Below are 26,550 nucleotides of genomic sequence, written 5' to 3'. Positions count from 1 at the left end.
TAGAACAATTTCCCAAATAAAATAAAAATGCTTGTAGTTATCGATCCCAAATTCACCTCATACATGTATTATGTCATTGTCCAGATGGTGGGACTACGTTTTACCCCCTAATAATTACCACGTGGCCGCAAATTCGACATGAAGGTTTGCAAAGTTCGCCTCCCATTGAAGTCAATGGGGCCCGCGGCGAACGTTCGGTTTCGCGAACGTTTGGGTCCGTTCGCATTTCGCTTTCGCGAAACGTCCCGTCGGAAGTTCGTCCATTACTACTGTGCTGATTACATGGTCCTGGTCCTCCTGACCAGCCCCCAGGAAGGCTATGGCAGGACTTTAATGCCTCGGGGCTGGCTAGCCCAAGGCATGGAAACTAAGGAGGATTCTGAGGTGGATGGGTGCTGTCTCTGGTCTGGGAGAGACCCATTGGACTTTGAGCATTCCAGGGGAGAACTCTTTAGAAGAACACTACAAGTGAGTTTGGTTTTCTTAACAAGAGCCGGAAGGGCTGAAGTAACCGAGAGAATCCGGTCTTGTGAATATCGCCAAACAGGTTGAAAGATCCAGGTATCCTACAAGTGTTCTACAGCTTATTTTCCCTACATGTTCTGCAACAACGTCTGTGACAAAGACTTTGTTCCTGAGAAAGCACCTTGTTGGCTGCTAGGCCTTGTGAGAGAGGGACTGTCCAACCTGAGTATTCATCCAGCTGCGAATGGCTATTCTCTGGATGCAGTCAAAGTAAGCAAGTTCTTTAACGTTTATAGATTTTGACATTGAGAGTACCTGAATTCCTTCCCAACCCTCTGATCCCAAGTTAAAAGACTGTTCAATGACCTGGGCTTGCTGCCTGGGCAGACACATATGGCCTGACGGATGTCTGGAGGTGGAGACACCCTGGGTCTCGGGCATTTACATGTCACTCTGCCACCCACAAAACATTCTCCCGCATCGACTTGGTCTTTGCGCGGAGCCCAGTCCTCCCAAGGGTCGTAGATATACAAATATTGCCCAGGGGGATATCTGACCATGCACCTTTGTTCCTGACATTGGATCTTTCCCTGGGACCAGCGGTTAGACTATGGAGGCTTTCCAGGTTCTGGATCTCTGATGCCGCTGTGGACACTCATTTTAGGACCGAATTGAACAGCTATTGGGAGGAGAATGCAGGTTCGGCTGGGGTCACGGTAGTGTGGGATGCCTTTAAGGCTACCACGAGGGGACACTATCAGACTATCATAGGCAAAATACGCAGGGAACGTAGAGCAGAGCTAAAAAAGGCAGAGGAGGAGGCGGTCCGCGCGGAGGCTCTTTTTGTCCGCACTCGGGATCCCCACCATTATCGGCAACTGCAAATCCTGACCAGGGAGGCTGTTGATCTCCGTACCTCTCTCACCCAGAAGAGAATGCTGGCTCAGTCCCAGCGGATCTTTGAGCAGGGGGAGAGGTCGGGTAGGATGCTGGCCTGGCTCTCCAGAGAACAGGCAGGGGGGCTGAGCATTTCACATATTAGGGACAACTCCGGTCAGTTGCTTCACACCCCAGACGGGATTAACAACTGTTTTGCAGAGTTTTATACATCTCTCTACACCTCTAGGTCGGATTACAGTAAGGAAGAACTAACGACTTACTTGGCCGACATAGATATACCAATCCTCACGGGAACGTACCGAAATAGGTTGGACGCCCCTATCACGGTCCTGGAGATTCTCCAGGTGCTTAAATCTATGCAGGCGGGTAAGACGCCGGGACCGGACGGAATCCCGGCGGAATTCTATAAGCACTACGCTACGGAGCTTTCTGAAAGACTCCACCATCTTTTCTCTGCGTCGTCGCATATTGATAAACTTCCCGACACCATGAGCGAGGCGATCATAGTGGTGATCCCCAAGCCGGGGAAAGACCCCACCTTGTGTTCGTCATACCGCCCTATATCACTGTTAAATGCGGACGCGAAAATACTGGCCAAAATCCTGGCCAACAGACTAAATTTAGTCATCACGGCCCTTGTCCATAGCGACCAAACAGGTTTTATGCCGGGCAGAGGCACAGACATTAATATCAGACGCCTACTCACACACATAGATAGAGCGGCCGGGAGGGGGACTGGTGTGGTGGCCTCACTCGACGCGGAGAAGGCTTTCGACTCTGTCGAGTGGGGTTACCTATGGGAGGTGCTCTCGCGATTCGGATTTGGCCCGGGATTTACGAATTGGATCCGCATGCTGTACCGCAGCCCCTCTGCTAGAATCCGTACCAATGGCTGTCTCTCCGGGCAGTTTCAGCTGGCACGGGGTACGAGACAGGGGTGCCCCCTCTCACCAGCCTTATTCGCCCTCGCGATGGAGCCCTTGGCTATCTTGCTGAGAGCGGATGCTGGGATAAAGGGAATACAGGTAGGGCCCATCGAGGAAAAGCTGTCCTTGTATGCAGATGACGCTCTGCTTTATTTAGTGGACGCGTCGTCTTCTTTGGGCACTGCACTGGAACTGATTAATCGATTCGGTCGGTACTCCGGTATCCGCATCAATTGGGACAAATCGGTTCTTTTCCCACTCCACTCCTCGACCCCTCGCGTGCCTCATCCGCAGCTTAAATGGGTGGACAGTTTCATGTACCTGGGGATTAGGGTCAGTGGTAGAGTTCAGAACTATCTGGAGGACAATATACAGCCACTCATGACGCAACTAGGGGCTAGGTGCGCGGCATGGCGATCTCTCCCTTTATCCCCAGTGGGCAGAGTCAATTTGTTAAAAATGATCTATCTCCCCAAGTACCTGTATTTCTTTCGTAATACCCCCATCCACATCCCCAGGACTTTTTTCAAGAGACTGGAGAGTCTGTTGATATCCTTTGTCTGGGCTGGAAGACCCCCCAGGGTAGCTAAGCAGATACTATATCTCCCACTATCGGGGGGGGGGCTGGCGCTCCCAAATTTTCAGATCTACTACTGGGCGGCCGTTTTGGTCACAATTCGGTGGTGGTTCTCCCAGCCCACACAAAACCCGGCGGTCACCCTGGAGGCAGCCATCCTTGGCTCCTATGCAGCTCTGAGCAACCTACCATTTCGGGGGCTTAGAGCGAGCTCCTCCATGACGGGCTTGATGCGTACCACGGTGAGGGTCTGGCGGGAGGCAAGGAGGAGCTATGGTAAGCCCAATCACATCTCCCCACATATGCCCCTATGGGGCAACCCCATGCTCCCTCACCTGAATAGTATCCCAGACCCTTCTCTGTGGGCGAAAAGAGGAATCGTTACTTTAAAGCACATAGTTCATCAGGGTAGGCTAATGACTTTCCAAGAACTGAGACGTACATATGGGCTTCCAATTTCTTTCCAGTTCAGATATTGGCAACTGAAGCACGCCTTTGGGGCTCAGTTTCCTGCCCCTCTGACTCTGGAATCGGACTCCATTGAACGCCTACTGACTTCCAGGGTGATGGGGAGAACTCTGTCGACCTTATATCTTTACCTAACGGTGGAACATGATACTAATTTGACCAAGACCCGGGAGAAGTGGAGTTCGGACATTCCGTCCCTAGGGGAGGAGGAGTGGGAGGAGTGCCTGACTTCTTACATTCCGACAATGATAGCCGCGAAAGACAGGTTTATACAATTTAAATTCCTGCATAGGGCATACTTCACCCCGCAGAGGCTGGCACGGATTTACCCCCAAAGAGACCCTAATTGTCAAAGGTGTAAACAGGAGGAGGGCACTTTCTGGCACATGGTCTGGTCATGTCCCAAAATCCAGCCCTACTGGGAGGAAGTGGTTTCTACGCTAAATGCGGTGACCGGGTCGAACCTTCAGGTCGACCCTCAAACCCTACTATTGAGCCATTTGGCAGACGTTGAGGGGGACAGGTACTGTAAACTGTGCCTTACCTTCGCATTGTATTATGCCAGACGCGAGATTCTATTGAAATGGAAACTCGAGGACCCCCCTACCCCTGCCTTGTGGAGGAAATCAGTGAACCTGGTGCTCCCCCTGTATAAGCTGACCTATGAAAGTAGACAATGCCCGGGGAAATTTGATAAAATTTGGTCATCCTGGATAGATGCGTCCGCTGATCTTGGTTCCCCCTCCCCCTAACTTTGAGTTGAGCTGAGACGGTGGTGATTCCCCCCCCCCCCCCCGGCTGACCGCCCTGTCCTCTCTCTCCCGACCATTTCCTCCCTGGCCCCCCCCCTTCCGCGGGCTCGCGCAAATGTCAGGTACCTGCATGATGGCTGTGAAGTTTCGCTGGGAATGTCCTGCATTTATGATAGAGTTATGGATGCTCCTGTTATCTGTACTACTAGATTACTGATTTAAGAATGGCTACTGGATGAAGGTGTTTTTGTTTTTTTTGTTTTCTTTTTTTCCTTTCTACAACTGTGTATTATCGGATCTACTGTACTTTGCAATGTAATGCTGATTTGTCTAATAAAATTTTCTGTTAAAAAAAGACTGTTCAATGGTTGAAGTTTGCAAATAAAATCCATTCAAGTGGATCTATTGTCAGTCTCAAGTTACTGGGTCACCTACGACGGGACATCCCCTAGATGTGCAACAAGAAGAAGCGGAAGGTAACGGTAAGACCAAAAATAACCAGCAGCTCCTTCGGGGGTTAGTGCTACATGTATGTGGGGTGGGGACACATTTGAGTGTTGGCAGCCTCAGTTGATCATCTTCTATTAAGGTTATTGGTTAGCACACAACTAATTTATTTTCTTTTTTTTTCTAAAACCGCGTCACATTGATGTAAATGGACACCATTGAATACAATGTGATTTCCTCTGTCATGTGATTCTGTTCTACTCAAGTTGCACCTGAAATTGCTTGTGAACGGATCCTTAATCAATGTCTAATTAACCGCTTGCTGACCAGTCGCCATCATTATACTGTGGCAGGTCGGCACGATCCCATGAATCGCCATAGCTGTAAGCCGGCTCGCGGGATCGGGATAGCAGGCGCCCGCCCGCTGCACTGCAGAGGTGCCGATGCGATCGCGGGCACGAGAGGCAGAACAGGGACATGTGTGTGTAAACACACAAATCCCTGTTCTGTTCTGGGAGGAATGGCTGATCGTGAGTTCCTAATAGCTAGGAACTACGTTCTGTCACCCCCTCCCCCTACAGTTAGGAACACACAGGGAACACATATAACTCCTGTGTCACCCTCTAGTTTTTAACACCTTCCCTGCCTGTAACATTTTTAAAGTAATCAGTGCATTTTTATAGCACTGATCACTGTATAAATGCCAATGGTCCCAAAAATGTGTCAAAAGTGTCTGACGTGTCCGCCATAATGTCGAAAAAAAAAAAACGCAGATTGCCACCATTACTAGTAAAAAAAAATATAATAATAAAAAGACTCTATAATTCTATTTCCTATTTTCACGCAAACCAATCAATATGTGCTTATTGCGAATTAGTTTTTTTACCAAAAATATGTAGAAGAATACATATCGGCCAATCTGAGAAAAAAATGAGCTTTTTTTTAAAAAAAAAATGGGTATATAAATTGTAGCAAAAAGTACAAAATATTGTGTTTTTTTCAAAATGGTTGCTCTGTTTTTGTATATAGCGCAAAAAATAATTTGGTCAGTTAGCAGACTGGTTGGTAAGTTGAGCCGTGGTATGTTCTGTCTTTGTTTTTCACGTGTCTGCCCTTCCATCTGCTCCTTGCTGTGAAGGCCAGTTATAGGTGGGGGCAGGGACCTTTTGGTTGTTACTGGTGAAAAATAAAAATGATCAAATACCACCAAAACTATTTGTGGGAAAAAAAGATGTAAATTTTGTTTGGGTGCGGCACCGCATGACCGCGTAATTGTCAGTTAAAGCGACGGAGTGCCAAATCGCAATAAAAAATGGCCCGATCCTTGAGCAGCCAAATCTTACGAGGCTGAAGTGGTTAAAGGTGACTTTTTACTACCTGGCTGTAATTCTACTGTCTTCTTTCTGGAACTGATTGTAACTAAGATTCAGACTGTCCTGCCTGGATTACTGCTTTTGTCTGCTGCCTAGACCTTCAGATTATTCCATGACAATGCTCGTTAACCATCTTCCTGGACCTATGTCTTGCGATTTTGGCTGCAAGCCAGCCATCACCCTTCAGTGACACAGAGGACACTGCATGTCCTGCCACCAGAGGACACAGCAGTAGTAAGCATGGTTTGATGAATATCAGCAAATTGCAGGGGTTTGATTTCTTAGGGAGCTGGCGTGTCAGTTTTTCAACTTTCGAAGTGGAAAGTTTTCTTGTCTAAGGGCTCTAAAGCTATTTGGGAGGATTTTGCTCTGTTCCCAGGCAATTTGGACGGCATTTTCGTGTGCAGTGCAGAGGTTTGCTTATGTATGGACATTCCAGAAACATCCCCAAACCACCACAAATTACTGCTTGTAATTTGAAAGGGAAGCAGCTTTATTCTGAGGCTTTCCTTGATAGACTTCTAGCCAAAGTACCACTCCCAGCCATCCCTACAATTATACCTCAATATATCAATACAAGGGAATGCAGGTGGTGAAACATTTTCTTTTTTTGAAGATATCAGTGTTCTGATGTTCCCTTTACAGCTGGTCACATTAGCCAATGCCTAGAGGTGTTGGTCACATAATCTCTGCCAGAGGAAATTAAGTGTTTAGGCAAATTTACAGGTGCATCTCATAAAATTAGAATATCATCAGAAATGTAATTTATTTCAGTAATTCAATTCAAAAAGTGAAACTCATATATTTTATATAGATATGTTTCAAGCATTTCTTTCTTTTAATTTTGATGATTATGGCTTATAGCTAGTGGAAAACCCAACATTCAGTATCTCAGAAAATTTGAATATTACATAGGAATAAAAAAAAGGATTTTTTTTTATACAGAAATGTTGGCTTACTGTAAAGTATGTCTAGGTACAGTATAGTATGCACTCAATACTTGGTCAGGGCTCCTTTTGCATGGATTATTGCATCAATGAGGCGTGGCATGGAGGCGATCAGCCTGTGAAACTGCTGAGGTGTGATGAAGACATCATGTATGACAAAACATGTCGGGCGGAGCTACACGCTGACATACCTAGCATTTTTTTAGAGACATTATTTCACAAGTCACCTTTATTTACTTATTTTTCTTTTTTTCACTTTACAGAAACTTTGTTATATGTGTGACTTTTTATCATTACATGATTTATTCACTATTAATGTATTATAGGGTGTTTGCTTTTTGATTTAAAGTTCTTGCATGTTTTATTAGTGCAACTATTTCCATTTACCAACTTCAACTCTTCTGCATTGTTGGGTCTGGTGTCTCTTATCTTCTTCTGGACAATACGCCACAGAATCTCTAAGGAGTTTAGGTCAGACGATTTTGCTGGCCAATCAAGCACAATGATACCATGATCATTAAACCAGATATTGGTACTTTTGGTAGTGTGGGTGGGTGCCAATTCCTGCTGGAAAATTAAATAAGCATCTGCATAAAGCTGGTCAGCAGAGGGAAGAGGAAGAGTGGACAGGCACCGAATCCAAGTTGCATGAGGTCCAGTTTGAAGTTTTCACAGGCAATGATGATTTGGTGACCCATGGCATCTGCTGGTGTTGGTCCACTGTGTTTTATCAAGTCCAGCTCAGCCCTCTACCAGGAAATTCTGAAGCCAAACCTTATAATCAGTTACAGCAAACATTTTTTTCCTTTCTTCCCAGTGATAGAAGTGTAAAATATAGATAAAAAAGCAACCAATGTCCATCCAGTATTAGTAAAAGTCCATCAATTATTGCTTACAGTTCACTTCAAATCACGACTCATCCCACCTCACTAACCGCCGGTAGTTGCCTCTCATTGCTGATTGGCAGAGCACACTTAATACTCCAATCACCATGAGGACCTTTGATCAGCTCTTTACCATCAGATTGTTCTCCAGTTAAGCTGAAAATTTAAACAAAGGACATGGACTATCCTCATAGCGTAATCCCATTCAATGGCTCTTTATTTTAAAAAGTTATAAAAACTCACAAACATATTTAAACAGATGCAGTTTTCTATATTTAGTCAGGCTACGACCCTCTGTGCAAAGCATATCATCACGTCTCATCACTCTCCCGGATCGACATAACATCCGGTCGTCGCTCTGACGTCACTTCCTGTCGCTGTATAGTCACACCCTGATGTTTCGTCCTTCCGACGTCCTCTGAGGCCGGAAAATAGAAATTTTACTCTTACATATGAATTTTAGTGGTTTGAATTAAGCAGCAGCTACCCAGAATTGTATTTGATTTGGGAATTTATCTACTTCCAGGAGTGCAAAGTATTGTGCAGGAGATTTGGAAAATGAATAAATAAATGCTGATCATTTTATGCACCAGTCTTAAATTATTTGTTTCATCCATGTAAACTGATACATTGTACTGGAGAGCTTGTGCTTTTGAAAAACAATAGACTTACTGGCCAGTTTACCAGATGAATATAGAAGAAACAAAAACCTAAAAAAATAAAACGAATGCAGCCAATTCATGTAAGAATTGATAAGATGCAATATAATAAATGTTTGCTTTTGGGTTTAATACCGCTTTAAATGTTCATCTAGTCTTGTGATTAAGTTACCCCTGCCAGACAGCACAGCTAAACTACTGATTTGACCTTTCTTTGCTGCATTTAAAGTGTTATTCCAGTTATTTCAGTACTTCCTTATATATGTAGCTTTACTAAATCATTGCATTTATCATGGATACGAAGCAAGAATCCTCATAAATCATGTACAGTAGACATGTGCAATTAGTTTGGTTCTGAATTTATTTTTTAAGGCATTTCTACAAATTCGAAAACCCAAAAAAACAAAAATCTGAAATAATAACTAACTATTAAATTATAGGTATTGGAATTTCCTTTCAAATGTGTCTGTTGTCTGAAATAACGAAATAAAAAAAGTATAAAAACGTAAAGTAGAATTCCAGGCTATAGTTAATTAATCTTAAAAACTGCTTCCTCCCTCCTCCTAACACCTATGCTGACTAACCTGTGTAAAAAAGATCTGTATACTTACCTATATTCAGGTTGCTCCAGTGCTATCACATGAGCCGGCTTCCCTATGTCAGCCAACGGTGGCTGCAGGGGAGTGGAGGGAGCACCGACAACGGATGGACTATGCTAAGCCTAGCCTATAGGTGATGTCGCCACTGAAAATAGGTACGTTTAAAGATCTTTCTTATGCAGATTAGTCAGCACAGGTGTTAGGAGGGAGGAGGGAGCATTTTTAAGATTAGTTATTTCTATCCTGGAATTCTACTTTAACTTGAACTTAAATGGTAGGTATTTATATCTGTCTGGAATTCCGCTTTCCCGCAAAACTGTTAAATTACCACCTCAAATACTCATTCAGTCATGCTACATACATTAAACTCTTAAAGTGGTTGTAAACCCTTACAAACCACTTTGACCTACAGGTAAGCCTAGATTAAGGCTTACCTGTAGGTCCAAGAAATATCTCCTAAACCTACACGGTTTAGGAGATATTTGCCAAAACACAGGTACCGCTGTCTACGCCGTAGACAGCAGCGTGCAGGCGCACTAAGCGCGCCACTGTCAACGACGATGTGCCGCGAGTGGCTGCTCCTGTGCGCATGCGCGGGAGTGTCATCCTCGCGGCTTCGTCGAATGACAGCGGCGGAGCAGTGAGACCCACCGAGAAGATGGATGCTCCGGACTACAGGGGACAGTGGTGACTTCGCTGACTCCTGTGTCAGGTAAGTGACACATAATGGACTACTATACGATGCATAGTAGTCTATTATGCTTTACCTTTGAAGGGAATCAAAGAGAAAGTAAACTCATCAGGGTTTACTTCCTCTTTAAAAAGGCAAAACAAGTGGTGAAATATATATCATTAGGATATTGCTGCTCCAAGGTCCTTCTGAGAGATGGTCACATGCCTTAGAGCCTAAGCCTTGTTCTCTGGTCTCAGCCAAGGAAGAAGATCAGTGTTCAGCCATATGATGTAGGTAAAGCCCTACCCCAGAAGGAGCCAGTGGGAATTTAACAGGTTTTCCCTATGTAGCACAGTGGCTGCCAGTCTAGGGGACCATGAGGTAGCTCCAGAATAGTTAAAGTCTCATATTGGGGGAGCACGAGGTAGCTCCAGGATAGTTATAGTCTTATACTAGGGGGACATGAGGTAGCTCCAGAGTAACAACTGTAACCAGAAACAGAATTAACATGAACTAATTAACCCCTTAAAGCAGCCGATGTGACTCCGTGCCCTCCTGGGCATTGTATGATTAATCAGGATTTCACTACACTACAGGTCAGACTTGTTGTCACTGAGCTACACACATTAGTATAAACACAGGATGCCTTCTCACAATAGCAGGAGCTAATTACAATTAACAATACAAAGTGTGCTCCTCCCCCTCCTCAGCCTAGTACTCAACAAACTATAGTAGTAGTAGACTGTCTGGCTCCTACCCAGTTCTAGAGGCCAATGTGATCAGCTCTCTCAACTAACATGTTGAGTTCAGAATCAAACAAACCAAGAATAGTCTTTACATATATCCTGGGAGATATTGTGGATACATATTACTGTCCCATTTAAAGTAATCCAAGATATATTTTCTCAGTCACCCTGTGTGCAAAAATGACTCCTGTCACAAGGGGGCATGAGGTTGCTCCAGAATAGTTAAACTCTCATAGCTGGAGACCATGAGGTAGCTCCAGGGTAGGTAAAGTCTCATACTAGGGGGGATGAGGTATCTCCAGAATAGTTAAAGTCTCATAGATGGATAGATAGATAGATACAGCACTAAATACTGTAGGCTACACATTAGTGGTTGCAACCCACAATCCCACTAATAAGGGAGACTTGTTCTAACATCATATAGGTGGTGGACCTCCCGTGTGTAGGTAAAATGATAATCCATATGCTTTCAAATACAGTGATCATAGCTGCCTTCTAAAACACAACTCCTGTGCTTTTGTGTGGGAAGAAAGTTCTTGGATCCAATGTACCGTAATGAACAAAAGATGTTTAAAACAAGACAGGCTGATATGTTATCTTGTCCCCTAAGTACGCCCAATCAATTTCACCATGGCATACCAAACACGTATGATGAATAACAGCTCAGCAAGACTCCATCTAATATGCTGAAAATATGTTATTGTGCAGTTTCTAAATCAGGATAACAATTTGACTCTGGAGAGGTCACTCAGCTTTTTTTTCCCCTTACCTTATGGTATGTGATATATACGTTTAAATCTGGAATACATAGACCAGCCTGACTGGGGCTAATCTGTTGAAATCTGACATATTTGCGAAGCACTGTAGCTGATAAAGAATAGAATGAAAATTGCTTGTCAAAAGTTATCAAAATACCATTGTTAAAAATGCCTGAGAGAACAGAAAAATCTGCAGGAATTAGACTCATTGCAGGCCATGCATATTATAAGATTCCTGCATAATGATGATGTGGTGGTGAGGGGGAGGGGGGGGGGGGCGTAGTTATTAATAAATCACAAGCAAAAGGTGATCAGTTACATGCTCTGCTGTTCCCAGGGCTTGCTGTTCTGTACAATACAGTCAGGTTAACTTGTATTTATTATCCACTTCAATACATGGCACTTTCACCCCCTTCCTGCCCAGGCCAATTTTCAGCTTTCAGCGCTGTCGCACATTGAATGACAATTGCGCGGTCATGCAACACTGTACCCAAATAATTTTTTTTGTTCTCCACAAATAGAACTTTCTTTTAGTGATGTTTTTTATTTTTTTGCTAAGTAAATAATAAAAAAAAAAATGTTGAAAAAAAAAAACCCTTTTTCTTTGTTTTTGTTATAAAATTTTGTAAATAAGTAAGTTTTCTGCTTCACTGAAGGGCACTGATGAGGCTGCACTGATGGGCACCAATATGCAGCATTGATGGACACTGATAGGTGGTACTGATATGCAGCATTACATAGTTACATAGTTAGTAAGGTTGAATAAAGACACCAGTCCATCCAGTTCAACCTGAGTGAGTGTCTACTATTGTCCCTATCCCTGTACATTGCACACTCACATCAGTCCCTACCCTCAAGGAGCCCACAATCCAAGGTCCCCATTCATATACTAGGGCCAATTTTGCACAGAAGCCAATTAACCTACCTGCATGTCTTTGAAGTGTGGGAGGAAACCGGAGTACCCGGAGGAAACCCACACAGGCACAGGGAGAACATGCAAACTCCAGGCAGGCAGTGTCATGGTTGTTGGATTCGAACCAGCGATCCTTTTTACTGCTAGGTGAGAGTGCTAACCACTATGCCACTGTGCTGCCCTATTGATGGACCCCAATAGGTGGCACTGATGGGAACTGATAGGCAGCACTGATAGGCACTGATAGGCAGCAATGATGAGGAGGCATTGACAGGCATCCCTGATGGGCTCTGATTGGCATCACAGGTGGGCACTTTCAGGCACTGGTGGGCACCGCAGATGGGGCTGCACTGATAATCACTGCACTGCACAAGTCCCCCCCCCCCATCAGGAGAGCTGCCTATTGGCTCTCCTCTGCTCGCGCCCTGTCTGCAAAAACAGAGGAGTTCTGATAACCAGCGCTTCCTGGTTATGTTGTGATCAGCTGTGATTGACACAGCTTATCACATGGTAAAGAGCCTACTTCATAGGCTCTTTACCGTGATTGGAGATGCGGTGTGTCGGAGCGACACATCGCACTACCAGTTGTCGCTCTGCACACCCTCGGGGGCATGCAGGAGAGGCGTGTTCTGCTGGACATCATATGACGTCTAGTCAGGATATTGAAACCCCCACCCAGCCATCATTCTGCTATAGGCTGGGTGGGATGTGTGTAAAACAAGTCCCATGCCATAGACACCGAATCATGGTATTATTTTGAGTACCTCTTAATTTCCAGGAATAAAAACAGCAAAACATTAGATGGACCCTGGCTACTGGGAGCACGGTAGGTGCTTCACATCACTGGAGACTACAGAAGGTCTCATTAGAACTTAGAGCTTACACAGGGTTGAGGATTCTCTCACCTTTCCATGTGACATTACGGGACCAATTATCAAGTTCCAGTGCTGACATACGAGGAAGAGGAATGAGTCACATGCTCCCCAATACTCAAAATTACTAAGTATTTCTTTTTGTTCCAGGTGGAGAAGCGGGACAGTAGGGAAATAATGGTGAGGTGGGTATGTGCTGGCTAGGGTGAACCCAACATGACTCTACATGTGCAGATCAGTTTTATAATGTGTAAAACATTATACATTTATTAGAACATTTACATTTAAAATAATAAAGTACAAAATATCGAACCTTCATGATAAACACTTTATAATATCTGTGTATTAAATTGCAATAAAAGAACAGGAAAAAAGAAGAAGGTCAAAAATAAAAAAGGGGAGGGGGTAGGGATTAGGAGGATAGGGGAGGGGAATGATCATCAAGGGTGTAGGAGGAGGAGGGGGCAATTCTTATGCAGCTTGAAATGGGGACACCCAAGCATATATATATATATATATATATATATATATATATATATATATATATATATATATATATATATATATATACTGTATATTCAAAACAGGTATAAAGGCAATCACTGGCTTCGCAGCGAAGATGTTTTGACTGAACTCAGTCTGTCTTGAACAGATAGATTGCAAGGAACCTCCACCATGCTTTACTGTTGCCTGCAGACACTCATATTGTACCGCTCTCCTCTCCAGCCCTTCACTAACATACTGCCTTCTGGTACAGCCGGATAGTTCACATTCTGACTCATCGGTCCAGAGTACCTGCTGCCATTATTCTGCACACCAGTTCTTTTGTTTTCATGCATAGTGGAATCGCTTAGCCTTGGTTGCACGTCGGAGGTATGGTGGCTTCTTGGCTGCAACTCTTCCATGAAGACCACTTATGGGCAGACTTCTCTGGACAGTAGATCGGTGGACCTGGTGGTGACTGGTTTCTGCCAGTGCTGTGCTGATAGCACTGCTGGACAACTTTTGATGTCAAAGGGAAATAAGCATGATGTGCATCAGCATACCTAGACATTTTGGACAATTTCATGCTCCCAAATTTTTGGGAACAGTTGGGGGTGGCCCCTTCCTGTTCCAACATGACTGCACAGCAGTGCACAAAGCAAAGTCCATAAAGACTTGGATGAGAGAGTTTGGGATGGAGGAATTTGACTGGTCTGCACAGAGGTCTGACCTCAGCCGGATACATTAGAGCGGAGACTGCGAGCCAAGCCTTCTCTCCAACATTAATGTCTGACCTCACAAATGCGCTTCTGGAAAAATGGCCAAACATGCAAAGGGTGGACCAACTCAATATTGAACCCTATAGACTAAGACTGGGATGGCAGTAAAGTTCATGTGCGTGTAAAGTCAGGCATCCAAATACTTTTGACAATATAGTATTTAAATAAATATATATATATATATATATATATATATATATACTGCTCAAAAAAATGAAAGGAACACTTTTTAATCAGAGTATAGCATCAATTAAACTCCTAGGATATTGATCTGGTCAGTTAAGTAACAGAGGGGATTGTTAATCGGTTTCAGCTGCTTTGGTGTTGATGAAATTATCAATAGGTGCACTAGATGGGCAACAAAGAGATGACCTCCAAAACATAAATGGTTTTACAGGTGAAGACCACTTACATTTTTTATTTCCCTACTCATCTTTTTGACTGTTTTCACTAGTTTTGCATTTGGCTAGTTTCAGTGTCACTACTGGTAGCATGAGACAATACCTGGACCCTATAGGGTTTGCACAGGCCGTCCAACTCCTCCAGGATGGCACATCAATACGTGCCATTGCCAGAATGTTTCCTGTGTCTCCCAGCACAGTCTCAAGAGCATTGGGGAGATCCCAGGAGACAGGCAGTTACTCTAGGAGAGCTGGACAGGGCCGTAGAAGCTCTTTAACCCATCAGCAGGACCAGTATCTGCTCCTTTGTGCAAGGAGGAACAAGATGAGCATTGCCAGAGCCCTACTAAATTAACTTCAGCAGGCCACTGGAGTGAATGTCTCTGACCAAACAATCAGAAACAGACTTTGTGATAGTGGCCTGAGGACCCAACGTCCTCTAGTGGGCCCTATGCTCACTGCCCAGCAGTGATGCTGTGGTGCTCGATTGTGAGTTGCCATTGAACCCCACAATTGGCAGGTCCACCACTGGCAACCTGTGCTTTTCACAGATGAAAGCAGGTTCACCCTGAACACATATAACAGATGTGAAAGGGTCTGGAGAAGCCATGGAGAACATTATGCTGCCTGTAATATCATTCAGCATGACGGGTTAGGTGGTGGATCAGTGATGGTCTGGGGGGGGCATATCCATGTAGGGACGCACAGACCTCTACAGGCTAGACAGTGGCACCCTGACTGCCACTAGGTATCGGGATGAAATCCTTGGACCTATTGTCAGACCCTACGCTGGTACAGCGGGTCCTGGGTTCCTCCCAGTGCACAACAATGCCCGGCCTCATGTGGCGAGAGTATGCAGCCAGTTCTTGGAGGATAAATTAATTGATACCATTGAATGTCCTCCATGCTCTCCTGACCTAAATCCAAAAGAACACCTCTGGGACTTTATGTTTCGGTCCATCCGACGCTGCCAGGTTGCACCTCAGTCTGTTCAGAAGCTCAGTGATGCCCTGGTCCAGATCTAGGAGGAAATACCCCAGAACACCATCCGTAGTCTCATTAGGAGCATGTCCCAACCTTGTCAGGCATGCATAAAAAGCATGTGGGGGCCATACAAATGACTGAGGACCATTTTGAGTTGCTGCAAATGGACTAAAAAATGGACTAGCCTGCTGCATCATTTTTTTCACTTTGATTTTCGGGGTGGCTTTGAATTCAGCCCTCTCTAGGTTGATCATTTTAATTTTCATCAAACGATGTGGCATGCTTTCGTTCCTAACACATCACCCAGTCCATATCAGTGTACATATCCAGCATGAGATTTTTCTCTATTGAGATCTGATGTGCTTACAAAGAGTTTTTTTGAGCAGTATACTGTATGTATATGTATATATATATATATATATATATATATATATATATATATTATTTTTCCGCTTAGTGTAATAATAATATGGGGTGATTTTCTGTTACTCATTAGGCAAAACAGGGTGAAATCAACAGCATATAGCAAACAAACCGCCCAAATGCTTCCCTGTTCTCTGGCAACATCTTTATTCACTTAATCTGGGATTCAGGAAATTCCCCTCCAAGCCAGTTTTATTGGGCGGTTTAAAGAAAGCTCTTAGTCTCCCAATCAGTAACAGATGAGCAATCCTCTATCACATATTTCTCATGTTTACTGATCCTGCTGTGTGCTCAATCGAAATGACTGCCCTGATGCTATTCTGCTGGATCCCTAATTTGGAAATTACTTTAATGATACCCGATAATGCATGGAAAGGTAAAAAAAAAAAAAAAAAAAAGATGGATGGAATGTGTGCCGAGTGAGGTCACGTTAACCCGTGTGTTCATACAGATGACTGCACTGTCCTGTAAATGGGTTGTTAGGAATTAGACCTCTATAATTACAAGAAACCACGTCAAGAGGATCTTTAGGCTTTTAATGATTTAAAGGTATTTAAAATGTGATGTTGGGGTTTCATCCAAAATAAATTGCAACGTACATAAAACGCGCATTACCATGTGTTTAGTTAATGCAACCGCAGGTTGTAAAATACATTATAGTGGTTGTAAGCCTCTGAAATGAACCACTTCAGCCCTGGAAGGATTTACCCCTTTCATGACCAGGCCATTTTTTTTTTTCATTGGCTGACAGCTGATCACGTGGTAAGGGGCCGGGAGCCAAGTCTCATTTAAGGTACCTATTGTACTAGGGCTGGGAAAATTAAAGATTAATTCCTCGATTAATTGTTCATTTTTTTAATCGATCAAAATTCTTTTGATCGGTACTCACCTTTCCGCCGGCTTCTGGGAGTTCTGTCGGAGATCCAGTGACATCCCCGGACTCCTCCCCCTTCCCCAAGTGTCTCTGTCTGCTAACAAAAGGAAGGGGGGAGGAGTCCGGTGATGTCAATGTCCGTGACGTCACCAGACAGCTTGGACAATGATGGTAAATGTGGATGTGGTTAACTGGGATCATTCAGTGAGCTAAGTGTAGGCAAATTTGATAACCTCCGTTTTTAACATTGTTGTAAAAAACAAAACAAAATGTAAACACTCTGGTATGTCTGCGTGACTGGCTAAAGTGATGCCAGTCAATATACTAGATACGTTTTATAATTAAAGTTAAACTAACTTTCTAAGTTTTTCTTAAAGTTTAATAAAAAAAATACGACTTACGTCAGTGCTACAGTTTGAATTTAAAACGTATTTGTGTGAACTGTGAAGTTAAGTCATGGATTGTGGAATATAACTAGTGTCGGGTGATTGTATATAGTGTATACCACATTTACCACTGACTAATGTAGAGTTGCAATGCAAGGAGATCAGCTAAAAGTAGTTGGATCTGTATGTGCGTTATAATTAATCGAAATTAGTCGATTAATCGATATAAAAAAATTTGATTCATCGAACACAAAAATTTTAATCAGTAACAGCCTTATATTGTACATTAATTGAGGAATATATACCATTGAAATAATAAGGGATAAATATTGCATCCCAAACAATGGTACAAGTCTTTCTATAATTTATTATGTATATCATAATAGTTAACCTGTATTTTTAACTGAAAACTTTAATAAAATAAGATTTGAAACCTACTGATACATATCATATTTACATAACCCTGCTCTGGTTCGAGTATTGACAATTTTTGGTTGAGGCATACCAGTTGTTGATTAGAAACAATTAACTTAATCACAAAATGCCTTTAGGGTGTTGAGATGTCTGTTATAATTTGATCGGCAATTTGCTGGCTTGAAACTTGGCACGTAAAGAGAGGGAAAGCTTGTAGTCATTTTATTCTGTGAAAATAGCTTGAATAAGGTCTTCATCCCGCAAACAGATCTTATTAATAAACACGCTGTGATGGAGGAGGCAGGGTTTCCTTTCCTGTTGTGTGCTGGCTCTATCTTGTAGTGTTATCTAGGATAGATGAAACATTTGTAATCAGCATGCAGTGGCGGAACTACCGCCATAGCAACACATGCGGGCGCTATGGGGCCCGCAGTCAAGTGGGGCCCGGTGAGGATAGGCGCCGTGGCTCCGCGGGAGATAGCGGGCGGCTCCGCGGGTGGTCCGCGGGCGGTCCGCGGCCCCGCGGGTGGTCCGCGGGTGGTCCGCGGGCGGCTCGCGGCTCCGCGGGTGGTCCGCGGGGGGCCCGCGGGTAGTCCGCGGCTCCGCGGGTGGTCCGCGGGCGGCTCGCGGCTCCGCGGGTGGTCCGCGGGCGGCTCGCGGCTCCGCGGGTGGTCCGCGGGGGGCCCGCGGGTAGTCCGCGGCTCCGCGGGTGGTCCGCGGGCGGCTCCGCGGGTGAGAGCGGGTAGTCCGCGGGTGGTCCGCGGGCGGCTCCGCGGGTGATAGTGGGAGGCAGATGAAAGTGGCCAGTCCGCTTGTGAGAGAGTGGGCGTGAGTGGGCTGGCCAATCAGGGATCTGACGGCGAGGGAGCATAGAGATGACATCATCTCTCCCCGACCTCTCATCCCTGCAGTGCAGTTCCCCCTCACTGTGCAGGCAGCCAGGAAGCAGAGAGATGACATTATCTCTCTGCTGCCTGACTCTGTGACACAGCAGGAAAGTGGCAGAGCAAGTGACAATCCATAATGTGTGACAGGCGACGTGGCAAGTGACAACCCGGGACGTGGCAAGTGACAATCCGTAACGTGTGGCAGGTGACGTGGCAAGTGAAAATCCATGACGTGGCAAATGACAATCCATAATGTGTGGCAGGCAACGTGGCAAGTGACAACCAGGGACGTGGCAAGTGACAATCCGTAACGTGTGGCAGGTGACATGGCAAGTGACAACCTGGATGTGGCAAGTGACAATCCGTAACATGTGGCAGGTGACGTGGCAAGTGAAAATCCGTGACGTGACAAGTGACAATCCGTAATGTGTGGCAGGTGACGTGGCAAGTGACAACCCGGGACGTGCAAGTGACAATCCATAATGTGTGGCAAGTGACAATCTAGGATGTGGTAAGTGACAATCTGTAATGTGTGGCAATCTAGGACGTGGCAAGTGACAATCCGTAATGTGTGGCAGGTGACGTGGCAAGTGATAACCTGGATGTGGCAAGTGACAATCCGTAACATGTGGCAGGTGACGTGGCAGGTGACGTGGCAAGTGAAAATCCGTGATGTGACAAGTGACAATCCGTAATGTGCGGCAGGTGACGTGGCAAGTGACAATCCGTAATGTGTGGCAGGTGACGGGGCAAGTGACAACCCGAGACATGGCAAGTGACAATCTAGGACATGGCAAGTGACAATCCGTAATGTGTGGCAGGTAACGTGGCAAGTGACAATCTGGGACGTGTGACAAGTGACAATCTGCATCTGGTGGAAGGCGACGTGGCAAGTGGACAATCCGCAATGTGTAGCAGGTGATGTGACAAGTGACAATTCTTAATGTGTGGTAAGTAACAATCCAGGACATGGCAAGTGACAATCTATAATGTGTGGCAAGTGACAATCCAGGACGTGGCAAGTGACAATCCATAATGTGTGGCAAGTGACAATCCAGGACGTGGCAAGTGACAATCCATAATGTGTGGCAAGTGACAATCCATAATGTGTGGCAAGTGACAATCCAGGACGTGGCAAGTGACAATCCATAATGTGTGGCAAGTGACAATCCAGGACGTGGCAAGTGACAATCCATAATGTGTGGCAAGTGACAATCCAGGACGTGGCAAGTGACAATCCATAATGTGTGGCAGGTGACTTGGCAAGAGACAATCTGGGATGTGGCAAGTGGACAATCCGCAACATGTGGTAGGTGACATTCCGCAATGTGTGACAAGTTACAATCTGCATCTGGTGGCAGGCGATGATGGCAAGTGACACGCTCAGGGATCCCACTGATTTTGCATTATGGTGAGTTGAACTATTTCATTTTATATAACAGAACAGAAATTGGTTAGAAGGCCTGGAGGTCAGCAATGTGTTCCCTTCAGGGGCTGCATACAGTATACTGCATACTTTGTTGTTCAAAATTAATATAAGCTGTTGCCTGGGTACTGTGCCACATGGGTGTGGTAGTCTGTTGTTTAATGGCATTAGTTCTTTTTTTTTTGGTGGGGGGGGCCCCATACAACATTTTGCTATGGGGCCCTGTGATTTCTAGTTACGCCCCTGTCAGCATGCATACTAATTATTTAGCAGTTCCAGAAGGGAAAACAATGTGCTAATGCAGTAAAACATGCGTATAGTAATTGTTTTACCAGCCAAAATATCTATAAAGCAATGCACATCCCTGCTGTGTTATCTGATTGCACAGAAGAGAAGGTTGAGATTGAGAACCTTTTTCAGAACTTGTCCAGCAAACTCCATGTCACTGCCCCACCTCCTTCCTGGATACCAGTTATAGGCGGGGACAGGGGCCATCTGTTTGTTACTGGTGTAAACTTGGTCAGGGGACACACTGAGCACCTTTGCTGCTATTGTGCTATGTGCTGGGTGTCCAATTTGCCCCTGTGCCTTTAAGGAGGCTTGGGCTACCTCCAGGTCCGCCTGCCCCTTATCTATCCATTAGAATGCATGTACTTCCATTGTGGAGACTTTCAAACATTTTGAAGGGTTAGGACTGCAAGTAATGCAGGGTGACGTGAAGGGGCCTTGATGCTTAGGCAAGGTGTTTTCAAATGTATGCTAACTAAACCCCTTTTTTTAACGCATACTGTTGGACAGGTTAAATCGGTTGATAAGCAGATTGGTCGGTGAGTTGAGCTGGGAATTCTCTCTAGTTTTGCCTTTACTGCCCCCATCTCCTGCCTGCTGTCTAGACCAGCCTTTCTCAACCAGGGTGCCCAGGCACCATGGAGTGCCTTGAGGCTTCTTCAGGGGTACCTTGGCAAAATGCTTACATTTAAAAAAAATGTTTATACAAGCCAGTGGGTGGATGGAGCCTGCCTTTTAGATACACAAAGCCACAGGTTTTCATTATGCACCATTACGACTTTCTAGACCATTGATTCTCAACCAGGGTTCCTCCAATGGTTCCTAGTCGTTCTTTCAGCATTGGGCAATTTTTGCCTCCCAGATAAGTTCCCACTGACACTATTGATCTTTTTAGCTATCTGTAAGGAGGTAATTCTTCCCAATGACCACAAGGGTAAGGACCATTGTTCCCACTGACCATCACACTAATGTATCATGAGTTATAGATTTCTAATTTTTAGCAGGGGTTCCCCGAGACTGGGTTCAAGGGTTCCTCTGTGTTGAAAAGGTTAAGAAAGGTTGTTCAAGACACTGGCATCCTAACAACCATTGACCTCATCAGTTAATAAGGAAGATGTTTGTCACGCCCACAGCATCCTTGTTTGACCCTCCTCTGCCCCTCTCCCTCAGCACTGGGGTCACATTAGCTGACTGATGGAGAGAAATTGAGGGAGAAGAGAAACATTGGAATACTAGTCTGTACCAGTGTGCAAAAGAGTATTTGCTTTGAAAGAAAAACATAATCTCCAACATTGAGAGGCCATCTTTAAGGCAGGGCAAAAGGGGCAGCTGCCCTGGGCCCTGTCATTGTTGTGGGGCCCAAAGCAGCTGCCTCATACTTGCTAACTATCCCAGTTTAAATTCCCTTGTCCCTTGAAGTTTTAGTCCTGTTCTGTGTCCCAATATCTCATTGTGAAGTGCTGTTACTAATGCTGCCCAGCTCTGCCCTATTGTTGTGTACAGATGATTCACCTGCAGACCCTGTTTTTACATGTAAATAGCGGCGGCATTACTAAGTAAATAGCTGCGGTCGGCGGCATTGATATGTAAATAAAGGCGGCATTCATATGTATACAATGCTCCCCTCCAGCAGTGAGGAGATGATGTGCTGTAACCTCTTGCAACCAATCAGTGAGCAGTATTACTGTACAGTAATCTCTAGCAACCAATTAACAAGCAGAAATCATTTGCTGTAACCTCTAGCAACTAATCAGTGAACCATAATGTGTACTGTAACCTCTAGCAACCAGTCAGTAAGCAGTAATGATATGCTGTAACCGAGGGCAACCGATCGCAATTGCTGCCTGATCTGATACAGTAAACTTATTTTAAGTCTAGCTGCTATTTATTGTATGTCTCAGAGCAGGTGGAGAGTGAAATTGCATGGGGGCGGGGGGGGGCCCAAGAAAAATTTTACCCAGGTCCAATCAACATTAAAGATGGCCCTGAGAGTCCTACATGTGTGGATGTTGCTGCATTATGTAAAACTATTAGAATAGTTGTTTATATTTTATAATGGGGTGTCTCGAGATTTCCCATATTTTTAAATGGTGCCTTGACTGAAGAAAGGTTGAGAAACACTGGTCTAGAATATCAATGATCGCCACCATGAGCTCTCCATTGTAAGCACTATTCATTTTATTAGCCAGAAAAATCTCCTCTGTGCCCCTCTTTGAGCTGGTCAAACGTAGCTCAAATGTCAGACCCTTACTGTGTATCAGTCAAAATTCAAGCCATGGGTGGGCATGCCAACACAGCTCAACAAACAAAGGAGCTTGGTGGAAAAAAAGTCATCAGAACAGTCACTGCAACCAACCAACCAGAAGATTTGTTTAATCGTTGCTTTCATATGTGTGCATGCCTTAAGTGTGCGTTTGCATTCATATGTGCAAGGGCTATTTTCCTGGCTACATTGGCAATGCTCCAAGCTTAGCGCTTTTGGGTCCATTCATAACAGAGCAGATTGGGGTGGAATCTGATCTTGCTCACCATCCTGAAAGTGAATATGAGCATCCCAGGCTCTCACAGGTAAGTACACGACACTCATATTGGTGGGAGGGTTTGAGAAGGGGGCCCACAGAATTCAAGGCATAAAGAAATGATCAAGTGGCTTTATAGCTGCCCTAATCACCACATACTCATCATGGTGGACCACTTCACCAAGTTTGAGATAGCTGTGCCAACACACAACCAGACCTCCAACAACGCAACACAGATAGCATGGAAACAATTCTGCCTCCTGCAGTGCCCCTGCTTCAAAAAAAAGAGTTCATTCAGGAGTATGTGGGAAAGGTTCAACTGCAGCCTTATCCATATGTTGAGCGGCCTTGCCCGTGAGAAGCAGAGGAGATTAACATTTTACTTGGCCAAAGTTGTCTGGAAGTACAAGCATACACTTAGCGACTGGTTGCTCAACTTACCATGTTATGTACCCTTGGAGGGCCCATTGACTTTTGTAGCACTGTCTACACTTATGAGCTAGGTGGGTAGGGTGAGCGCTAACTCTTAGGCTGGGTTCACACTGCTGCGGGGGGAGATCCGGATGTGATTCGCACCGCAAATCACATCCGATCTCCGTAGCGATGCGAGTTCAGCCATACAGATAGTATGGCTGAATTCGCATCGCTCCCGCAGCAAACTCGCACGGGACCCTTTTTTTGGTCCGCAACAGAATCGGATCGCATGGGGGTTCACACCATGCGATCCGATTCCTGTGCGAGTCGGCAGATCGCACTGCGATATGCGGACGGATCTGGGGGTGTCATTAACATATCATTGACACTCCCAGCCGTCCGCAATAGGGCAGTGTGAACTGCCGGCGGGAGGTGTGCGATGCGGGAAAACGCCGCGGATTCGCGGCGTTCCCGCATCGCAGCGGTGTGAACCCGGCCTTAAACTGTATATTTCACCATCAGATTGCTCATAAACAAGGGGGGAGGAGAAGGAGGGGGGAAAGGGGGGGGGAGGGGGAAAAGGGAAAATTAAAATACCATATAAACAGTCACAAGAGGAATAATGACAATAAAACAAGTCATAGCTTATGAACATCCATATCATGTAGTTAAAAAACCAGCAACTGTAGAAGGCAGCCCCGTTTGAAGACTAAGAAGCAGCAAAGCAATCTTCTAGAAATACTGGAAATGTAAACAGAGGAGCCACTCTAAGTGCAGTATTAAAAGAGTGCTTTAATAACTTAAAATTTAGTACTCACAAAAGTACAGTAGCAATAGGCGTATAAACAAGAAAGTGCCAAACATCCATGGAGTGGATCCATTCTGTGAACTGGAAGAAGGTGGTATTCAGTAGAGCAGGCTGGAAGATACACTGCTGACACTTCAAGTTAGTGGAACGCACGCCGACAACCAGGGGAATGACATCACTTCCGGGAGCTGGAGCGGATGGACGAATAGGTGACGCGTTTGCAGAGCTATGCTCCTTCCTCAGGCCTAACATGAGCAGTGATTGGACCTGAGTTATATGGCCAGGAATCAGGGCCTTTTCCTGGCCATATAACTCTGGTCCAATCACTGCCCACGTTAGGCCTGAGGAAGGAGCGTAGCTCTGCAATTGCGACGCCTATTCGTCCATCCGCTCCAGAACTCGGAACTGATGTCATTCCACTGGTTGTCGGTGTGCGTTCCACCGACCGGAAGTGTCAGCAGTGTATGTTCCAGCTTGCTCTACTGAATACCACCATCTTCCAGTTCACAGAATGGATCCACTCCATGGATGTTTGGCAGTTTCTTGTTTGCACGCCTATTGCTAGTGTACGTGTGAGTACCAAATCTTACGTTTTTATTAAAGTACTCTTTTAATACTACACTTAGGGTGGTGCCTCTGTTTCCATTTGCACTTATGAGCTAGGATATATGACAGCATCCTGGATTTGAGAGTGGAAATAATGTCTGTTGAAATGCAGCATTTCATAAAAGATCTTTCTTCGAAGAACAAGAAAAGTCAGGTCCCCTAGATGCCAACCTTCATCCTGGAGACAGGGTTGTTATCTGACATAAGGGCACACATCAACAAGATAAGCTAGCCAGGAAAGAAGCTTCTGGCATAGTTTTGCCCTAACTAATTCTAGATGTGCTGGCCTGCGACATCCAACATGAAGACACACAAGACCAGCCAAATCCTCTATATCGCAAGTTATTCAAACTTCTTAAAGCACATAGTGAGGCTAACATGAACAAGAGAGACCTGGCCCCAGTTCAAGGGCCTCCAACACCACCACTATCACCACCACCAGAGATTTCACCACCAACAGCAAATCTTCTTAAGTCTAGCTTCTAGACGTGCAGTTTAGTTCTGAGTCAAAATTCGAACAAATTTTTCGATACTTGGAAATCCGGAAACATTTGAAATTCAAAATCACAATAGGAACAAATTTAAACGAATCCGAAATAGATTCTAATGAAACTAAATTTAGTTTGAATTTGAGGTGAATTCAAAAGCGAATCTGAAATATAAGAATATTTCTGACTATTGCGGATTTCCTTCAAAAGCTGTGTGCAAGAGTACCTAAAAGAATGTATGCTGTTTTGAAGCCAAAGGGTATTCAAATATTGACTTAATTTAGATTTTTCTTCTGTTCACTCACTCTGCAATTTTTTTAATTGATAAAAATAAAGAAGTAAAATATATATCTTTGAAAGTATTTTTACTTTACATGATCTCTTCACACCTGCTTAAATTATTTTTCACAGTACTGTACATAGAGACCGCAAAATTTAGTTAGATATTTCTTCTTTTTTTTTTTTTCCACAAAAATTCTATTGTGATAAAACAGGTACATGGAAAAAGAGGAAAAATGTCCCAGAGGGCCTAAGCCAACAATATACAGAGTCATACCTCCCAACTGTCCCTGATTTGGAGGGACTATCCCTGATTTGGAGCAATATCCCTCTGTCCCTCATTTCTCCCTCATTTTGGTCTGCTCTATTTAGTTGTATATAAAATGCACTTTTTATCTATCAATTAAGATTCTGATAACATTTTAGTAATCCAGTGTTATTTTTGGCAGCTCTGATTCTCTAAAGACAGAGAACACTGTTTTGAGGGGGCACAGGACAGTGCTATTGGGTGGAGAGGACACAACAGTGGGGTGACAATGTGTCCTCTGCTCCCTCAAGATCAGAGTCCTCTGGGGGAGGGGGGCAGAGAACACTATTGTAGGGTAATGATATGAAGAGGATAGAGGACACTGCTTTGGTGGGAAAGGCACAGGACACTACAGTAGTGTGAAGGGGGGCAAAGGACAGTACTATTTGGGGGAGACACAACAGTGGGGGGATGATGTGTCCTCTCCCCCCAAGATCAGTGTTCTCTGAGGGAGGGGGAGTACAGGACACTACAGTGGGGCGGGGGGAGTTGGGGGGTAATTTGAAGGGGGGCAGAGGACACTATAATGTGTGGGTGATGTGAAGAGGGCAGAGAACACTGCTTTGAGGGGAAAGGCACAGGAAACTACAGTGGGGCGAAGGAGGAGAGAGGACACTGCTATTGGGAGGAGAGGACACAACAGTGGGGGGACAATGTGTCATCTGCCCCCCAATAGCAGTATCCTCTGTGGCGTTGCTATGGGGGTGCGGCCCCATATAGCGTACTATATTGCTTGCACTTGCAGAGCTGCACTGTATAAATGTGAATAGTCCCATAATCTCGCCAAAGGTGTCCGATGTGTCCGCCATAATGTTGCAGTCACGA

This window comes from Lithobates pipiens, unplaced genomic scaffold (assembly GCF_037356315.1).
Source record: "Lithobates pipiens isolate NorthernLeopardFrog02 unplaced genomic scaffold, aLitPip1_a1.2 Scaffold_27, whole genome shotgun sequence".
In the NCBI taxonomy this organism is placed as follows: Eukaryota; Metazoa; Chordata; class Amphibia; order Anura; family Ranidae; genus Lithobates; species Lithobates pipiens.
Note: the sequence above shows the minus strand (reverse complement) of the source record.